The sequence below is a fragment of the Columba livia genome, chromosome 2 (assembly GCF_036013475.1).
Source record: "Columba livia isolate bColLiv1 breed racing homer chromosome 2, bColLiv1.pat.W.v2, whole genome shotgun sequence".
Classification (NCBI taxonomy): domain Eukaryota; kingdom Metazoa; phylum Chordata; class Aves; order Columbiformes; family Columbidae; genus Columba; species Columba livia.
The window spans coordinates 37483572-37499534 of NC_088603.1; the positions used below are offsets into that span (position 1 = coordinate 37483572).

A 15963-nucleotide genomic window follows, 5' to 3' on the forward strand; every position below is an offset into this window, starting at 1 on the left:
TGCTAGGCAAGATACACTAAGTTCTTCCTCTTCTGTGCCCTGTGCACTCTGCAGACCTTCTGGCAAGGAACATCTTGGCCAGCTTTCTGTGTCCCTACAATGCTGACTGGCACTTGTCCCATCACACTCTAGGTACTGTCCTTTCTGAGCATGAAATGTGTACGCTGTGTCCACTGAGCATCTTTTTCCATACCCATGCTGCAGTAGGCCTCACCCCTGAGGCATGTGGGTACTCAGGTGCAGTCAGGTGCAGAACCCAAGCAAATGCCTCTGATCTGGGGCCCTTGCCATGGAGAGCCAGCTCAGCAGCCCACACCATCACCTTGCCGCTGGGATACTGGGAAACCAGGTGTGGGGATCTCCCTGATCACCTGTGGGCTGGGTCTGCAGCTCTCAGTCAGCCGCAGGGCCGGAGCCACCAGGAGGGAGAAGGCAGCAGCCTGGGCAGGGTAACAACTAGTAATGACCACATGCTGTTGACAGTGTTCTCAGCTAAGGCTTGACTACAAAGGTCAGGAACCAGTGCTTTTTATAACCGCTAGTATTTGGAAAGGAGAGCGCTGTGGTGTGAAAAGTACTGATCATAACAATGGGCTCTTTCTTGTAATGTATTCTCAGCCCTGGAGAACAGTGGGACTGCACATGGTCGTCAGCATCGGTTATACAGGATGAATACTGCCAGTTAGACTTGATTGCCTTTTTTGATAGATTTACAAAAGTACTGAATGAAATGAATGCAGCAGATGCAGAATAATTGGATTTTTAGCAAAGTAGTACAATGTCTCGTGAAATCATACTCTTGACATTAATTCAAATTGGTTGGCACATGAACACGGTCACATAGACAAAAAATAGGTAGAGGAATTTTGAGCAAAGAATAAAGATAGGCAGCAGCCTGTTAAGCTGGGGATGATGAAGTGCTACAGGGATGGGAGTTTTATTTAAGATTTTTATTGATCTGGAAGAAGTACAAACAAGACATTACTGAAAACTCAGGATGGTTTGTGCTCTCATGTGAGTCAGTACAGGAATTTAATCCCTGGAAACATAATGAGTGTCCATGACAGAAACATCAAGAGAATCTCAATTAGAAAATGTGAGGAGACAATTTGGCATGTTCTAAGCCCATGAAAAGGGGCCAAGCCATGTACATAGCTGGAGTATCTCTTCTGTCAAGAGTGAGAGGGTTGCTTGCCTTTAAGTCAGGTGTGCCATTATTAAGTGAGGGCTAGAGGCAAGGAAGGAGAACATTCACATAGCCTCAGGAGGAATTATGTCTATGCTGTTTGTCAAGATAAATAATTGTTGTTACATTTCGAAAGCCTCTCTCCCTGATTTTCTGTTAGTTCATCCATCCATCTAAACAATACTCATTGCTGTGATAACTTGTTGTCCCCTTTTGGCAAGTTGTAAACTGGGAGTAGTGCTTCTGCTTCTCCAAATGATTGTTGCAAGTACCTGCAGGCAGGGCGATGTGGAAAGCCCTGCTTCCTTCACTCTGTGCCCATCTGCTGGACCAGCTGTCATTTTGCTGGTGGTACAAGGCAGCTTTTCTGAAGTCCATTGAACTTGTTTGGGATGTTTACAGCAAGGGCGACTGCCCAGGGTCAGTTCTCAGTGCCTTCTGAATTGCTTGTGGCAGTCTGAGTTGTGGGCTCCTCAAATGAGAAAGATGGACTGGGAGTGTAGCTTGGCCATTTGGCAGAGTCCATCTGGAGCTAAACAGTCCCTGGGGAGGAAGATGCTTCTTCAATGAGAAAGCTGTAGGGTATTTTTTTTGGGAGAGGGAGAGGGCAAAGGTGAAGGAGGCATCTCCAGATACTTCTGCCAGACTCTATACCACCTAGACTTGCAGGGAAAAGCTTGGGGGGAATTGGTTGAGATGATTTATGAATGAAATTGTCCCAATTAAACACTAGGTGGCATATTTACTTAAGAGTTTCCAGGGTCTGTGTTAGGGCATCTTACACTGCTGACACCCCTTTGTGCTTGTGCGATGATTCATCTTGTTCTTAAAAAAACATGACACAAAGACATCATTGCTTACTTCAGCTATAAGAGTTATTCTTTAGCTTCTATATTAATACACAGATTATTAAATGCTGTGTGGAAAGGAATAGGTGTACATGGCAATGGTCCTACAGAAGGTCTAGTTGCAGAGGAATTGTGTAAGTAGTAAGAGGTGTTAATATCCAAGAGTATGGTATGCTATACTTATTTTATTTGTCTGAAAGGCTGAATGTTGAAATATGTAGCACATTTTAGAAGTCAGATGAAGGAAATCTAGTGTTTCTCCTTATCTGAATGCAAAGCACAGCTTTTGATTTCAGAGCTGGTATTTTAAGGTAATAGCAACCAGTGGTTTGGGCAAAATATTCAAAGGCAGAAAATATGCCTTTATTCTGTGTCTTTGTGACCTGTTAAGTCAGCCAGGCTGCAGTTTTCCATATGCTGCTGCTTCTCCAGCAGTGAAAGAATAAATACACATAGCTTATAGAAATGACTTTTCACACGCTACATCCTTGAGAAAATGTAGAATTGCAACCGTCACTGAGGCAGAGCATCTAGCCCCTACCAAAAAAAAATACCATGTTTAGTAGGTTTGCTCTAAAAATTCTTAATTCTTATGGATATTTTAAGAAGACAAGTAGATACTTTAGACTAATTGCAGATACTGTGAAGATAAACTTCCTAAGTGCAGGAGTTATCCGGAGTGCTGGTTACACATGGTGTGTCAGCTCTCCCTGTAACGAGGTTGTAGGTCACTGACCCACATCCACCACCAGCCAGGTTTCTGGGATGAATCCGGTCGTCCGTCAGTCTGCCCTGCTGTAACTCAGGTATAGACCTCTCAGCCAACAGAACTGGTTATAGCTGTTCAGTGTGAGCTCTTACAAACAAAGCAGATGTATAAAAAGGGAGCTAAATTTGTAGGTCTGAACTAGGGTGTGCTCATTATGCCAGTGCTGAGGCACGTGGAATATAGACCTTACTATGAGAACAGGATTATGGGGGTAAATCCGTTCCTTGCTGGGTGCTGGCTGTCCCCCAGACATGCCTCTCCTCTTCAAGGGGAAAAGAAAGTCCCATTCCCCTCACGTGTTCCCTCACCCATAAGAAGCAGTCTGTCTCTACTGCATTATCCAGTGTCAGGGGATGTAGTGGGGCAAAAGTTGAACAACTTACAGTTAGCCTTAGGACATCAAAATGTGTCCAAAGCATCTGTGCTTCAGCATCACGAGAATCTGGTCAGGTTCGTACCACAGAGATGAATTTATGCCTATTTTCATTTTCAGTAGTATCTTTTGATGCCTATATTCTGTAAGGCTTTTTATGTCTGTTATTTTCACAGCTCTCAGGAAAATACTAGTAGACCAGCGTGTAATTTGGACAACAAACGGTGTGCTGCCCTGCAGACGGTGGCTGGATCCCCAGCCACTGCTGGGCTGCATCCACAAGGCTGTGTTTTACAGTATAAGTACATAGACACACACCCTGGAAACTCTTTCAAATGAATTAGTTCTAGTTATTTATTTATTTTAGGAAGTAGAGGAAGAAATAATTTCCTTTTATTTCCCTCTTCCTCTCCCTTTAATATAATTAATCCAATCAGTCCAGTTCCCTAAATCCATCTGGTCTATAATGCATTGCCGAATGTCAGGCCAAGTGAGTTTGCAGCCAAAGATTAAGGCACTTCCAGAATGGCTGAAAATGAAGTATACTGGCAGAGACTGAACAAAAAAAGAGTGTATTTTCAAGGACATTGTTCACATTATTTGGCTTCTTGTAGACCTCAAAGTACTAGGAATTAAGGGAAAAGGCTGGATTGTGGTTTCTTCGTGCACTGGCAGAACCCCAATTGAATAAAGTCAAGTAATCATTTGATAAAACTTGCTTCTTATGAGATGTTGCGTGCAATGCAGCATTCATATAACTTCCACATGATGCTTGGTAGGGAATTTTTCCATGTGTGGGTTTTTAGTAAACCCTCAGTTCAGTGGCTTATCTTTCCTTCTCTACATGTGATCAGTGTACAAGCTCTGTATAGTCCAGCTGTAGACAATTAATTTCTTGAGAAAATACAAAACCTTCTGTAATTTCCTTTGTTCTGTTTCTCACAAAATTTTCTGTTGCAAAAAAAAAAAAAAGAAAAAAAAAAAGTAAGAAGTTAGGGTACACATAGAATTTTCTTCCTTTGCAGGTCATAGCATATGCTCTACCACGAATGTGTGATACTGCCCCAGTTGAACTGGGGGCGAGCCTGCATAGCCACGAGTTGAGGCATGTACATGTCCCATTATTGCTGCCTGGAACTAGAAATGTGGACAAGTATGTTCTGATACACATCTACAGAGTCCCGTGTCTTAAGGCTGTGGTGAGCCAACCTATGGAACAGGTACAGCGTAGGCAGTTCGTACGGTTCTTTCAGGGGTCTCATTCAATACATCAGCTCCAGCGCAGTTCGTGGAGTGCATGGACCAGAGATCCAACCAGGTTACCTGGAGATCTTGGTACAAGCATCTTACTGGATGACAGTAATGGGGAGAGTAAAGCACCACACATTAGAAAATGGATGGAGTTCAGACATCTACCTGCTCGATGTCTTTTAATTAGAATTTTGTAAGGGGAATAAATCAGTCCATTTAGTTCCATTTAATATCTAGACTTTCTACTTCACAAGCAGAACATCTCGCAGCAAAATTCAAGATCGGACTTGGGAAAAGAGTACTGTATCGGCTAGTCACTAAGCTGTCTATAGAATAATAAATATTTGTATCTTCTCTAACTCAGAAAAACCCTCCTTGGTGCAAACAGATGGGGATGGTGAATTCGATTATTCTGCAAATTATATTTGCGGTAGGAGACTGCAAACAAAAGGACAGTGGCTGAACTGTTAATGCTTTCCCATTGTATAGCCTGCCTATTTTCCTTTTAAAACATGAGTTCAAATTCTTGAATAAAGGTAGGAATCATGACATTAATAAGAAAGAGGAGATTAACAATTTCAGCCATCAGCAACCTTTCTGATTGTATGTAGATTGGATTAACAGTTGTGGAGATTTGCCCTCTAACACCACCACCTATTTTTATCTTGCCAGGTATTGCTAAGAATAATTTAGTATTTTGAATAGTAATACTTTTATAGACATGTGCAAGAAACCAAGAAAAGTCCTTGAATATTTAGCATTCTAATAATCATATGGAAAAAAAAAAAAGTTAATTCAGTATTTGATAGCACTTCCAATCCAATGTAACATACAGAGAACTAATTGAGAAAATGGTCTATTCCTATAGACTTTCAATATTTTTTCTTTCTGTTAAAATGTAGCAGCTGAATTTGTGCATAGAAAATAGGTCACCATATTCCCACCTTTGCACAATTTTTAAAAACGCAAGTGCTCAAGTTCTGCATCATCTTCAGAACTGTTTTTCTGAAGTTACAGTAGAATTCAGTGACAGTATTACAAGAGTATTTGTGGCAACAGGGGAGATGATGTATTGTTTCACAAGACTTCAAATATCAAAATTATACTAAAAATGGGGGGGGGGGGGGGGGGGACACTTCTCCCTGCAAAACAGAAGCTGTCAAATAGGAAACAGTTCTATAACAACCCGTGTGGGACTGTGGAGCACTTTGGATTAGCTATACACCACAGGTAATCCTAGTTTATCTTTTTATTATTGTTGTTGTTCTGTTCACAGTTCAGTGTATTTTAAGATGCTATCCATGGCCTTTTGGGGTATAATTACATTTTTCGTTTGATCTGTAATTTAGTAGCTGGAACAAGAAGACAAAAGGTTGTTTGGAATCAGACCTGACAGCCAGGACACTGAAGTGCTGACATTAGTCTGCCGTCTGACAGCCTTATGCCTCATGATTCGTCTGTGCGTGTGTCTGTGATTTATTTAAAAATCAAGAAAGCAAAAAGGATTCTCAGCCCACACATAGGTGCAGGCAAAATGCACAATAATGAGCTTTAAACTGTCTGTTTTATTTTCAGTGGGATGGCTTTTTTTTTTTTGCTTGCTTTCACTGAACCTAATGAAAATAGTTGTCACACAGAGCATCAGGGGATGCCTTTTTTTTCTTCTGGAAAGCATGTCATTGCTCTTTGTCCATTTTGGTTTTCCTTCCGTTAGCGGTGCATATTCATTTGAACTCGAATCCATGTTGCTGAGCTGGTTTTCTGCCTCACCGTTTTTACACAGCGCAGTTGGTCCATCAGTGGTTGTGGTGCCTGGTATAGTGCAAACCTGTTGTGTTTGGCATTTGCTAGCCAAAATAACTGGAAATGCTTCAATTTCTGCCGTTCACCACTGTAGGGTTGTAGGCTGAATTAACGTTTGTGTCTCAGCAATTGGTGAAGTTCCTTCTCCTGACATCCACCTACTCGTTATCTTCTCTGGCATTGCACAAATGTCTTTATGCAGGGATACTTTCTTCTTTCAGCTCACAGATAGGAAGGCAGAGATGCAAAAACGGGGAATCTAGGACGCAAATGCGGGTCTGTCTCATTCAAGAATGGTGTGTCAGTGGGGTGGCTGTGGTAATTAGGGTTGTTTTCTAAACACATTATCATGATGGTCTACTTGGAAAAGCAATGCTGATGCACAACGTGTTTTCTACAGCTTACTGCCCCTAGCAGTCACCTTTTAAAGGAGGGCGTGTGGCGGTGGGATGTTAAAGGGGCGTATTTGTGCTGGTGGAACTGTCACTGAATGTCAGGGTTGTACCTGAGTGTGTGTCCGTGACAAGATGAGGCCTAGTTTGGCATTGTAGTCAAGGCCTGGGAGGTGGTGCAGCCAGAGCCCAGGATAAATTCCAAACAGAAAAGTACAACCTCCAGCAAATTTTCTTTGAATGAACATCTCTCTATTGATCTCAGTGGCAAATCGAGAAAGACAGCTTTTGTGAAGAAAGTACAGAGTCGGAAGAGGCAGGAACAATAGGAAAAACAGCATAAAAAGCATTAAAAACCCCCTGTTTATTCTTCTGTCATCAGCGTTTTTCATTGAACATTCTTCAGTAGCATAATATAAAAAATGAAACATTTTGCCTTAACCACACTTTTATAGAAGAAGTCTTGATAATCAAGAGTATAGGATCTAAAAATTGTAAAATTCTTAATAATCTATATAACTAATATTAAAAGGAATACAGAGAAGACAGTGCTAGAAATTTCATCAGACTTAGTCTCCAAAGCCTGAATTTTCAAATACCCCTAACTGTAATGAATCTTCTCTCAGATGAGTAGATAAGCATATGATTTGCACCTAAACATAGCAACATAGGCATACGATGAGCCATTAAGTATACTGACTGTGGACAGTGAGACGGGGCAAAGCCCAGGTTTGAATATAGCAGCTTTTAACTCTTGGTTCATCCCTTGTTTCAGCAGGTCCCACTACCTCAGCTTTACAGCTGTAAGTAAGATTTCACAGTGTGTGCTTAGGAGAGACTTAGTAAGTAGGTTGTCTTTTCCTTGTTAAACACTTTGCAGCTTTCTCATCTATGACTTTGCTAACCCCTCATGGGTACATCTCTGGTAATGGTTCTTCAAGCTTTACCTTCCTTAGCTTTGGGCCCTTCCATTCAGTCTAATTTTTTTTTGCTTTTACAGGGCTTTACTTTTTCCTCTCAAAATCAAGCTTGAGAACTTTTGGTGGTGTAATAAAGGAGTCCAGGGAACTTGTTCTGGCAAAGGAGACTGTCCAAGTCAGATACTGAAAAATGAGGTTTTGAAATAGAGCCTCCAAAAATATATATATGTATATTAATGTGGTTAGATTCCACATCTTCTGAAGCAGACACTTCAAAACAAGGAAGTATTGCTGAATCTGACTGCATGGTCTATATAAGAAAATATATGCCCCACCCCTGTAATAAATTTTTTCTGTTTTAAATATGTGTGACTGACTCCCTAAAAATGCAGGTGCTGTGCTGTCACTTCAGGAGAGGTTCTGTTGCCCTGTTCAAAAGGAGCAGCAATAAAATTTAATATTGTCTTTCACTACTGCAGTCACCTCCAACTACTCTTCAGCCTCTTCCACCAGGCAAGAGGGAAAGGAGAGGCAGTGATATGTAACTAGCCTGTCTGTACTCTAGAGCTGGTGAGCAACAGGAATATGCAACCAACAGGTGTTTCTAAAGCCCCATGTATTAACTGCTACACAGAATCACCGCCAGTTTGCTCCAGGGTAAGAGACATTGAGCTACTGCCATTGCCTCCCTTCAAAGGAGGGGAAACTCCAGGAACAGGCCATTGGTGATAACTAGAAGAAGAAACTCAGGTGCCTGGACCTTGGGAGGAGGCAACACCAACCTCTGTCCTGCTGTCCCATTCTTTGCTTATCCATGGGATGACCCAACTTGATAAAATTAATAGCTGCGTTGTGATGTCTATCCTAATTCCAGAGAAGGAAGAGAGTGTAGCACCAGCTCTTATTTATCTCTCTTCCTGTCAGATACTTGCAAGTCTTTCCTACTGTTTGGTTACCACCTGAAAGGCAGGAGGTTGGCCTCAGTCCCTATTCTGCACCGCAGGATGAAGCAATAAATAAGTGTGGCAAGAATAGGTTTATCCAGATTTATGTTGCAAAGAGAAGCACATGATAAGAAATGTGGCTTCCTATTGCTGCTACTAATGAACAGAGCATTGATAATTTCTTCTGAGAAGTGACATCACTCCAGAGAAGCAATAAGGGAAGAAGTAAACATCAAAAATATGAAATAAAGATCTGTCCATTGGCAGATCTTAGTTCCATTGACTTCTCTTTTCATTTAAAGACTGTAGACACATTTCTAAGCAACCTATCAACGATCAAACCTGTGAATTATTGAGGGATTTACAGAAATTGCCTTCTTATTTGTCTTTAGTCTTAAATGACATTGAAGGCATAGCAAGTGGGAAGAAGTCTTTCAAATTCACAACAAAATGGCCATATCTTACAGATCTATACATAATACATTATAAAGGGTTGGACACAGCTAGTATCTAATACTAACCTACAGTGTTCATTTTCAGGAACAGCCCTTTTAAAATATCTGAGAATCATAATAAGTGCTGTGCTTATTTGAAGGAAAAGGTTATGGAGAAATCAAACTAATTATTTTTGGCCCCAAATGTATAACATAACTTATATGAATATTACTAATATGTGAATATGAAAATTACATGAAACAAAAGAAGTTCTGGATTAAAAAAAACTGTTGGATCTCATTCTCCAATAGCTTGCATCAGCTTGAACTGGTGTTAAGATCTGCCAAAAACGGGCATTACAGAATTGGAAGCATTATTTTTATGATTCTGGTAAATATATATATTTTTAAATTTTTTTTTCTTATTACAACAATTTTTAAGGATTTCTGTATCCATAACATTTATCTTTTTTCTAGAAAAACAATCCAACTTTTAATGTGTATTCATGTACACAGATATTCAGGAAAAAAAAAAAAGCATTGGCGCTGTCATCATTGTCCCACTTGTTATTTTTTTAAACTTCCCCATGCTGGTTGTGCAAAGCCCTTATTGGGGAGTATTTTTTTGTTACATGATGTGTGCTGCAATCTCAGCTTTTCCCTTATTAGCAAATGGAACTATCGGCATCACACCGTGTTGGCCATAGGAAGATTAATCAGAGCAACATCACAACAGTTCCTACAGGGTTGCTCAGTCCTTGTAGGTCAGCCCTTGCTACCTTTTTTTAAAAGTCAAAGTGGAAATGGGGGCTTTCCTGAGAATCTGGAGAGAAGAATGCCCAGGGAGGGTATAAGTGAGGCTGTTTTTGCCCAGTATATTCTTTAGTTTCCTTCCCTGAAGCTGAGGCTCACAAGGAGTTAATGTCCAGCTGTCTCCATGCTCTTCTACTTGTAGCTTTGTTGGAAGAGGAGCATGGAAGGGAGAGGAGGGGGACTGGTGACAGCAGAGATCCAGAGAGAAAAGGCAATTCAGAGCTGCTCCATGAAAAAAAAAAAAAGATAAACACACCTGTTCTCTGGGAGCCTAAAAGGCTGGCATGGCTTGGGACACAGAGTGCTTTATGTTTTTCCTCAGCCCTCCTCATTCACTGGCAGCAACCAAAGATGTTGAGCCCCAACATTTCAAGTCTCATAGGCAGAGTCCTACATAGGGATTTTTCCTGCCAAGTTCTTAGGTGTTGCTCTGAGAAATCTTGGAGCAAATTACATTGAAGACAACTTTTGCCCCAGTCTTCTGTGAGAAAGTGCAGCAAAGGTTGCAGATTAAATTACCAAATAAATTGTTGTCTCTCAAAAGCATCCCCCAGTACAGATTTTGCCTTGACACTCCAAGAATTTAAAAAGAAGGATCTTCTTGGGTAAAAGTATCCCTGAGAAATCAACAGACTCCAACCTGATGCACTGGAATATCTCCTGCTCACCCCATGGTTTTCCTTTAATTTTTTTTTTCTTTATGTTATCATCCTAGAAACAACTCTACAGCACCTATCATTTTTCCTCATTTTTTCCCCTCTTGCCTTCCCAGGACAAGAAAAAGTCTTTCTTTTGGCTTTTTCCCACTTTATGCTTCAGAAACCCCAACACAGATACCCTGGTTTCTACCTATGGAGCACCGGCAAAGCAAAGGAAAACAGTCACGTTCTGCCGCAGCACAGAAGATGCAAGAAGAACCAGCAGCAAAGGGGTTAAAGGGAGTCCCATAGCAAAGATATGTAATGCCTTGAAATTTTAAGCACTAAAAATCTATAAAAACATAATAAATCTTTGCAATTCCAGATATTTCTGGTTGACACAAAACACTTGAAACCAGTTATATAGGGGCTTTTTCTGGGAACACCAGAATTGCTGATGCCTGGTTCCCTATGGATTTGTGCTCTGTCTTTCTGCACACTTTAATCCTCTTTCAGTAAGCCCAGCCATCCCTCCAGACCTTTCACACATTCCTTCCTCGCCCCCATCCCTCCTACCTTGTTTTCCTCTTGACAAATTCTATTCAGTACCTGCGAAGGAGGCGGCAGACATTGTAGCTCTGTGCTGGGCTGCCCAGGAGAAAGCACAGGAGCTCACATCTCAAGCTACATCTCTTGCCTCGGTCCAGCTACCAGATTTGATGAAACCCAGATATCTCTTGCTCCACCAACCACAGCTAGAATTAGCCAGCTGGTTGAAAAAATAGCCTTGGCAAGTGGTGAGACGTTGACACATACTGCAGTCATGTTTCTGTAGGCAACCATGCTAATTTAAGGCAAATATTGCCTTTTATTTTAATAATTTCTAAACTCTATCAGTACAGTTTCCAGGCATGTTTTTTACCTCCTTGGAATTGTAAATGTAATTATAAGATCCACCTCCTTTCTCTTTTCCCCCTGTGTTTGCAAACATACCTCTTCTGCAAAATACCTGGCTGTAGGGGATCCACTGGTTTCCACCAGTACCACACAGACTGCTTCTGGATGTTTTGCAGAAAGCTAGCCAGGTGCCTTGCAACTTGCCAACTTATTATATCCCTCATATTGGCTTCAGGTGGCCTTAAAAAAAAAAAAAAAAGTCTGGTTTTTGCCTTTGCCTGAGTTCCACAGCTATCTGCAATTTCCACTTCTTGGTGGCTGCTGGGAGAAGATGTGGCTGTGGGTGAGTTGATGCACCTCACCAACAGCATCTGAAACCTGCTTATTTGAAACTGTGAGGTGGGTGACTCCTGCTGCTCTAGAAAGTGGGTGGTGTTTTTGTATGGGATGGAGGAAAAAAAGGGTTTTGCTGTAGGTGTTCTTTGTGCTCTTGAGTAATATGTGGCTCCCAGCCTTCTCCTCCCTTCTCAGGTGGACTGAAGGGAGGAGAACAATTGCTGCTGTCTTTGGAAGTGGCAAAGTGCCCTTATCTCTGCCTACAGAGGATAAAATGGAGGGAAGCTCTTACCTCGTTCTCTCCTACCAGAAATCTCTGAGAAAGTGCACATTTTTACCTCAGTCTCTCAAAATGGGGGCTTTGGGGAGCGGATAAGGGCATCGACCTTCTGCAATGCAGTTAGGTCCCTGGGTGCGGAGCAGACACGATGTCCTTGCTGCAATGGCAAGAAGGTACTCCAGGCCCGGGTGTTGTCTTTGTACCTGAGTAGACAGTGTATCAGTCAGGACAATCTGTTTTGACCGCGCTTGTAACATCCAGTTCCCCTGACTGTGCTTGGAGTTGTGTGTGCCCAGCAATACTAAAAAATTATCTCACAGAAACAGGCGTCAGACTGTCTCCTCTGGTTTGGTTTGGTTTAAATCTCCAAGTAAACTTCTAAGACATTTTTTCTGTTTTTCTAACTGCTCAGTTCCAAAAGAGATTGAGTTTCCTTTGTTTTGTTTTGTTTTGTTTTTTTTTTAATGAGACTGTTCCCAGTGAGTTACTGTCTTGGTTCTGCAGGACTATAAATGCCTGATTTTCTCCATTTAAAAAAGGCCAAAAAAAATGTTTCTGCTCTGCCTCAGCCTTTTGGCTGGGAGGTTTCCACATCATGTGTTGAGCTGGCTCTTCTCCTCTGACTGTAGAAAACTGCTCAGATGAAGCTGAGGGGAAGCACAAGGTTTTGTCAGCATGTGGAAGATTCCAGCTAATTGAGTTCATTGGGAATTTTTCTACTCAGCATTTTTTCTGATAAAAAATGCGGACTCCTTGTGGAGGACGGTCAGCTACAACAAATGACTCACTTTAATGGAGACAGCCTGCAGGAGCCTAAGGTAGAAGAAGCCAAGCTCAGGCTGGTGCCTGACAGGGTGATGTTTGTACCCCACGACTTAAAACTTCCGTGTCTGAGGTCTCATCATTGACCTGCTGTCCGCAAACAATTGTGAAAGTCCATTGCCATCTCACGCTCTTCCCACGACTGACTCATCCAAAAAGTCATTGCCTGCTCTTTGCTGACACTTGCTGTGCTGGCTCATGCTACAGATTTCTGTCCTTGGGTTTTTAAGCTTTGGTCCAGGCTGGGCAATTAACCACGTTGTGGTCATTGGGGTTCCCCAGGCCAGATTTCGAGTCTGGGAAAGGGGTTCACATTGCTGCAGGAGTCTAAAGGAGTCAGAGAAAAGAGTCAACATTAAAAGAGCTTTGAGGGCACAAAGTTAAGCATTTGGAAGCTGGGGAACACCAAACAGAGGGTCACCAGTACAACCCCAGTTCTATGTTCACATGATGGTACTGGTTTTAGTTACAGGATCCTGTTTCTTTCCTGTGGGGCTCATGCTTCCCTCAATGCACTGGAGAAACTTTGCTGAGCTGAAGCAGCATGGTTATGTCGTTAAACATGCTGTTGTCCACAGGTTTGATCCAAGTGGTTTAGAAACAAAAAGAATTTCCAAATTTTGCCTTTCACTGAAAGCCACAGCTGTAGCTGACTACAGTTCCTACAGTTTCCACTTCTTGATGATTGTGAATTCATGGCTGTGGGTGAGTGGGTGGCTGTGGGCAAGCAGCTTTGCCTTGCTATTTATGGAGGTGAAAGGCGTGTGACGGAAAGGAAATAAAAAGTCTACTGCAGTGATGAAACTGGTTGAAAGTTGCACAATGCGCTGGATGACATCCCGGCCCAGAGACCTCATTTAATATTGGCAAGTAGCTCAAATATGTTCAGAGCCTAATGAGGCTACTTCTGCTACTTAGTGCACAAATTAGATTCTGCAGGAGTATTGAGTAAATGCAGGTGAAACTAATAGGATCTGTTATCTGAATATAGAAAATAATACACCCTATTAAATGTTATTTAAAAAATGCAAGCTGCGGCTCCAATTAGGTGCCAAAAAGGAGAAAAGATTCATATAACGAGTTAGCCTCCTGTCGATGAAATGGGAATAATACCAGCCTTTTGATGGAAATTGTTGTGCAGCATCCAGACTGCACAGCTTCCCGATTGCCCAGTGAGCTGGGAGTGAGGGATGGACATTAACATTCAGGATTGAGAAGAGAGTTTAAGAGGAATGTGCGTGATGTGAACTGGCTTGGAGAAAACTAGTCTGTGCTCATGTAAACAACATCACAAGACTTCAATGGTCAGAGCTTAACTTGAATTAAGACAGATCTCTCTTCTTTAATATTCAATGTTGGGAGGATGAAAGAAGTATTGCCCTAGAAAAATCGGGTTTAAAATTCTGCTGGATGCTGGGAATTCATTTTAGAAGTAAATAGGGATGTTCTTTTCTTTTCTTTGCACTTCAAAGATTTACATGTGTGACAGTGAGTAATCAGCTGTTTGCTGAGTGCAAGTCAGCCTGATGGAAAAATAGCCACTGGTTTGTTCCATAAAGTCATGGGAAGGAACAAATAAAACAAATGACACAGGGACTGTTTGATTTTTTTTTTTTTTTTTTTTTTTAAAGGGCATAATATGGCTGAATAGAGCATTTCTTACCACTAAGGGTAAGGCAGTGGTCTGCCGGCATTGCAGCTGTTACAAGCAGAATTTTTAGTCACAATGTTGTAATAAAAAGAAAGGAAAATGAATCAGACAGCTTTTTTAGAAAACACATCAGAGGCTTTCTCCCTAGAACACACTCACTCCCTCAAGTTGTCACTTGCTTTCTGTCACCCAGAAGCAAGTATCTGCTCATCACACAGATACCCTGAGGATTACTATTAATATTTTATCTTCTTTTTACCATCTATTTTCTACAAAAGCACTAATGTGTAGCGGGCACTTTACAGACAAATAAGGAAGCGAGTTACTTTTCCTAGAAACTTGCAATCAATAGGGTGTTTGCCTGAAGCAGCATAAAATGAATCTCTCTGGGCTGTACTTATTTATCTATTACTTGTAACGATTTATCTTGCATGCCTAGCTGTGACAGCTCTTGTTTTACAAAAGCTAGAAATGTGGTAGGTGATCCACAGCAGAATCTATGACCTGTATTGGAATGATATTTTAAGGGGAAAAAAAAAAAAGGGTTCACAGTTCAGTCTTGCCTGGTTCTTTTTCTTCCCATTCACCTTCCAAAATCTAGTCACCTCAGAAACTCTGCCAAGTAGATGATTTTGTAGCCTGCCAAGTTCATACGTCGGAAGGAAATGGGAGAAGCGAAATTCCCAGTGCTGATGGAGAACCACTAGGGAGAAGGGAATGGCAGGGAGCTCAGCACAGGTGCTGGGTGCTTGGACCATCCCATCCCATCCCATCCCATCCCTGTCAGGGAGGCTGGTGGCTACCACCTGTGTCATGCAGAACCTCTGGTGGGTGCCCCAGGTTTGATCCTAAACAAATGGCCTGGAAGTACCTTTGCCCTGAAGGTGGTGAAGCAAGGAATTCTCTTGCAAAATCTACATGAGAGAAAAAAACATTCACATCATCATTGGTATTTTAAAAGATGTAAGGCACTACTCTTCCCTGATGACTGAGAAGGGATGCTAGCTCTAATAAATTCTGTTAATTACTGGTATCATTTTAGGGAAAGATGATTTATCTTCCTTCAGTAGACAGCTCAGGTTCTTATTTACCAAACACTGACAGTAAATGTACACAGCTGCTCCAGACAGAAAGCTATTTTAAGGTATACTTCTTAGCACAATATTTTCTTCAACAATAATATTTGAAAGGTATGCAGGAAGAAGGACAGGTGACACGTTTTGCCTAGAATAAAAGCTTTCTTACTTTGGTTTGTATGTGAACTTATATCCGTATGAAAAAATTTGTTCAATATTTGTAACTGATTTAATTTTTCCCTATATCTCCAATACTACAAAATACAGTTGTATGGAACTGTAATATCCAAAATCATTATTCCAAAAGTCTAAATATTTCCCTATTTCTGACTAAACATTCTGATAATTATACTTAATCTGTACACAATTTAGCACAGTAATGCCTGGTTTAGAGACAGACTTGAGGCATGTGAGGGTGGTGTTTACTGTGCATGGCTCCAGTTGACATGCAGAGTCTTTCTTTTGTCTATAATCCATTTTTCAAACATGGCAAACTAATTAAATTTAGATATAGAGATGCTTCTATATTG

General features: G+C 41.3%; 1 protein-coding gene and 1 long non-coding RNA gene across 3 annotated transcripts in view; one reads left to right on the forward strand and one right to left on the reverse strand.

Annotated features, from left to right (window-relative positions):
- Positions 1–15963, forward strand: part of CHN2 (chimerin 2) — a 167957-nt gene that overhangs the window by 108316 nt on the left and 43678 nt on the right. The gene's annotated exons all lie outside the window — the stretch shown is intronic.
- LOC110360124 (uncharacterized) lies at positions 1786–11121 on the reverse strand. The gene is made up of 2 exons (XR_010470100.1): positions 10948–11121; positions 1786–4127 (listed from the first exon to the last, which is right to left on the reverse strand). It is a non-coding gene; the product is annotated as an uncharacterized LOC110360124 (long non-coding RNA).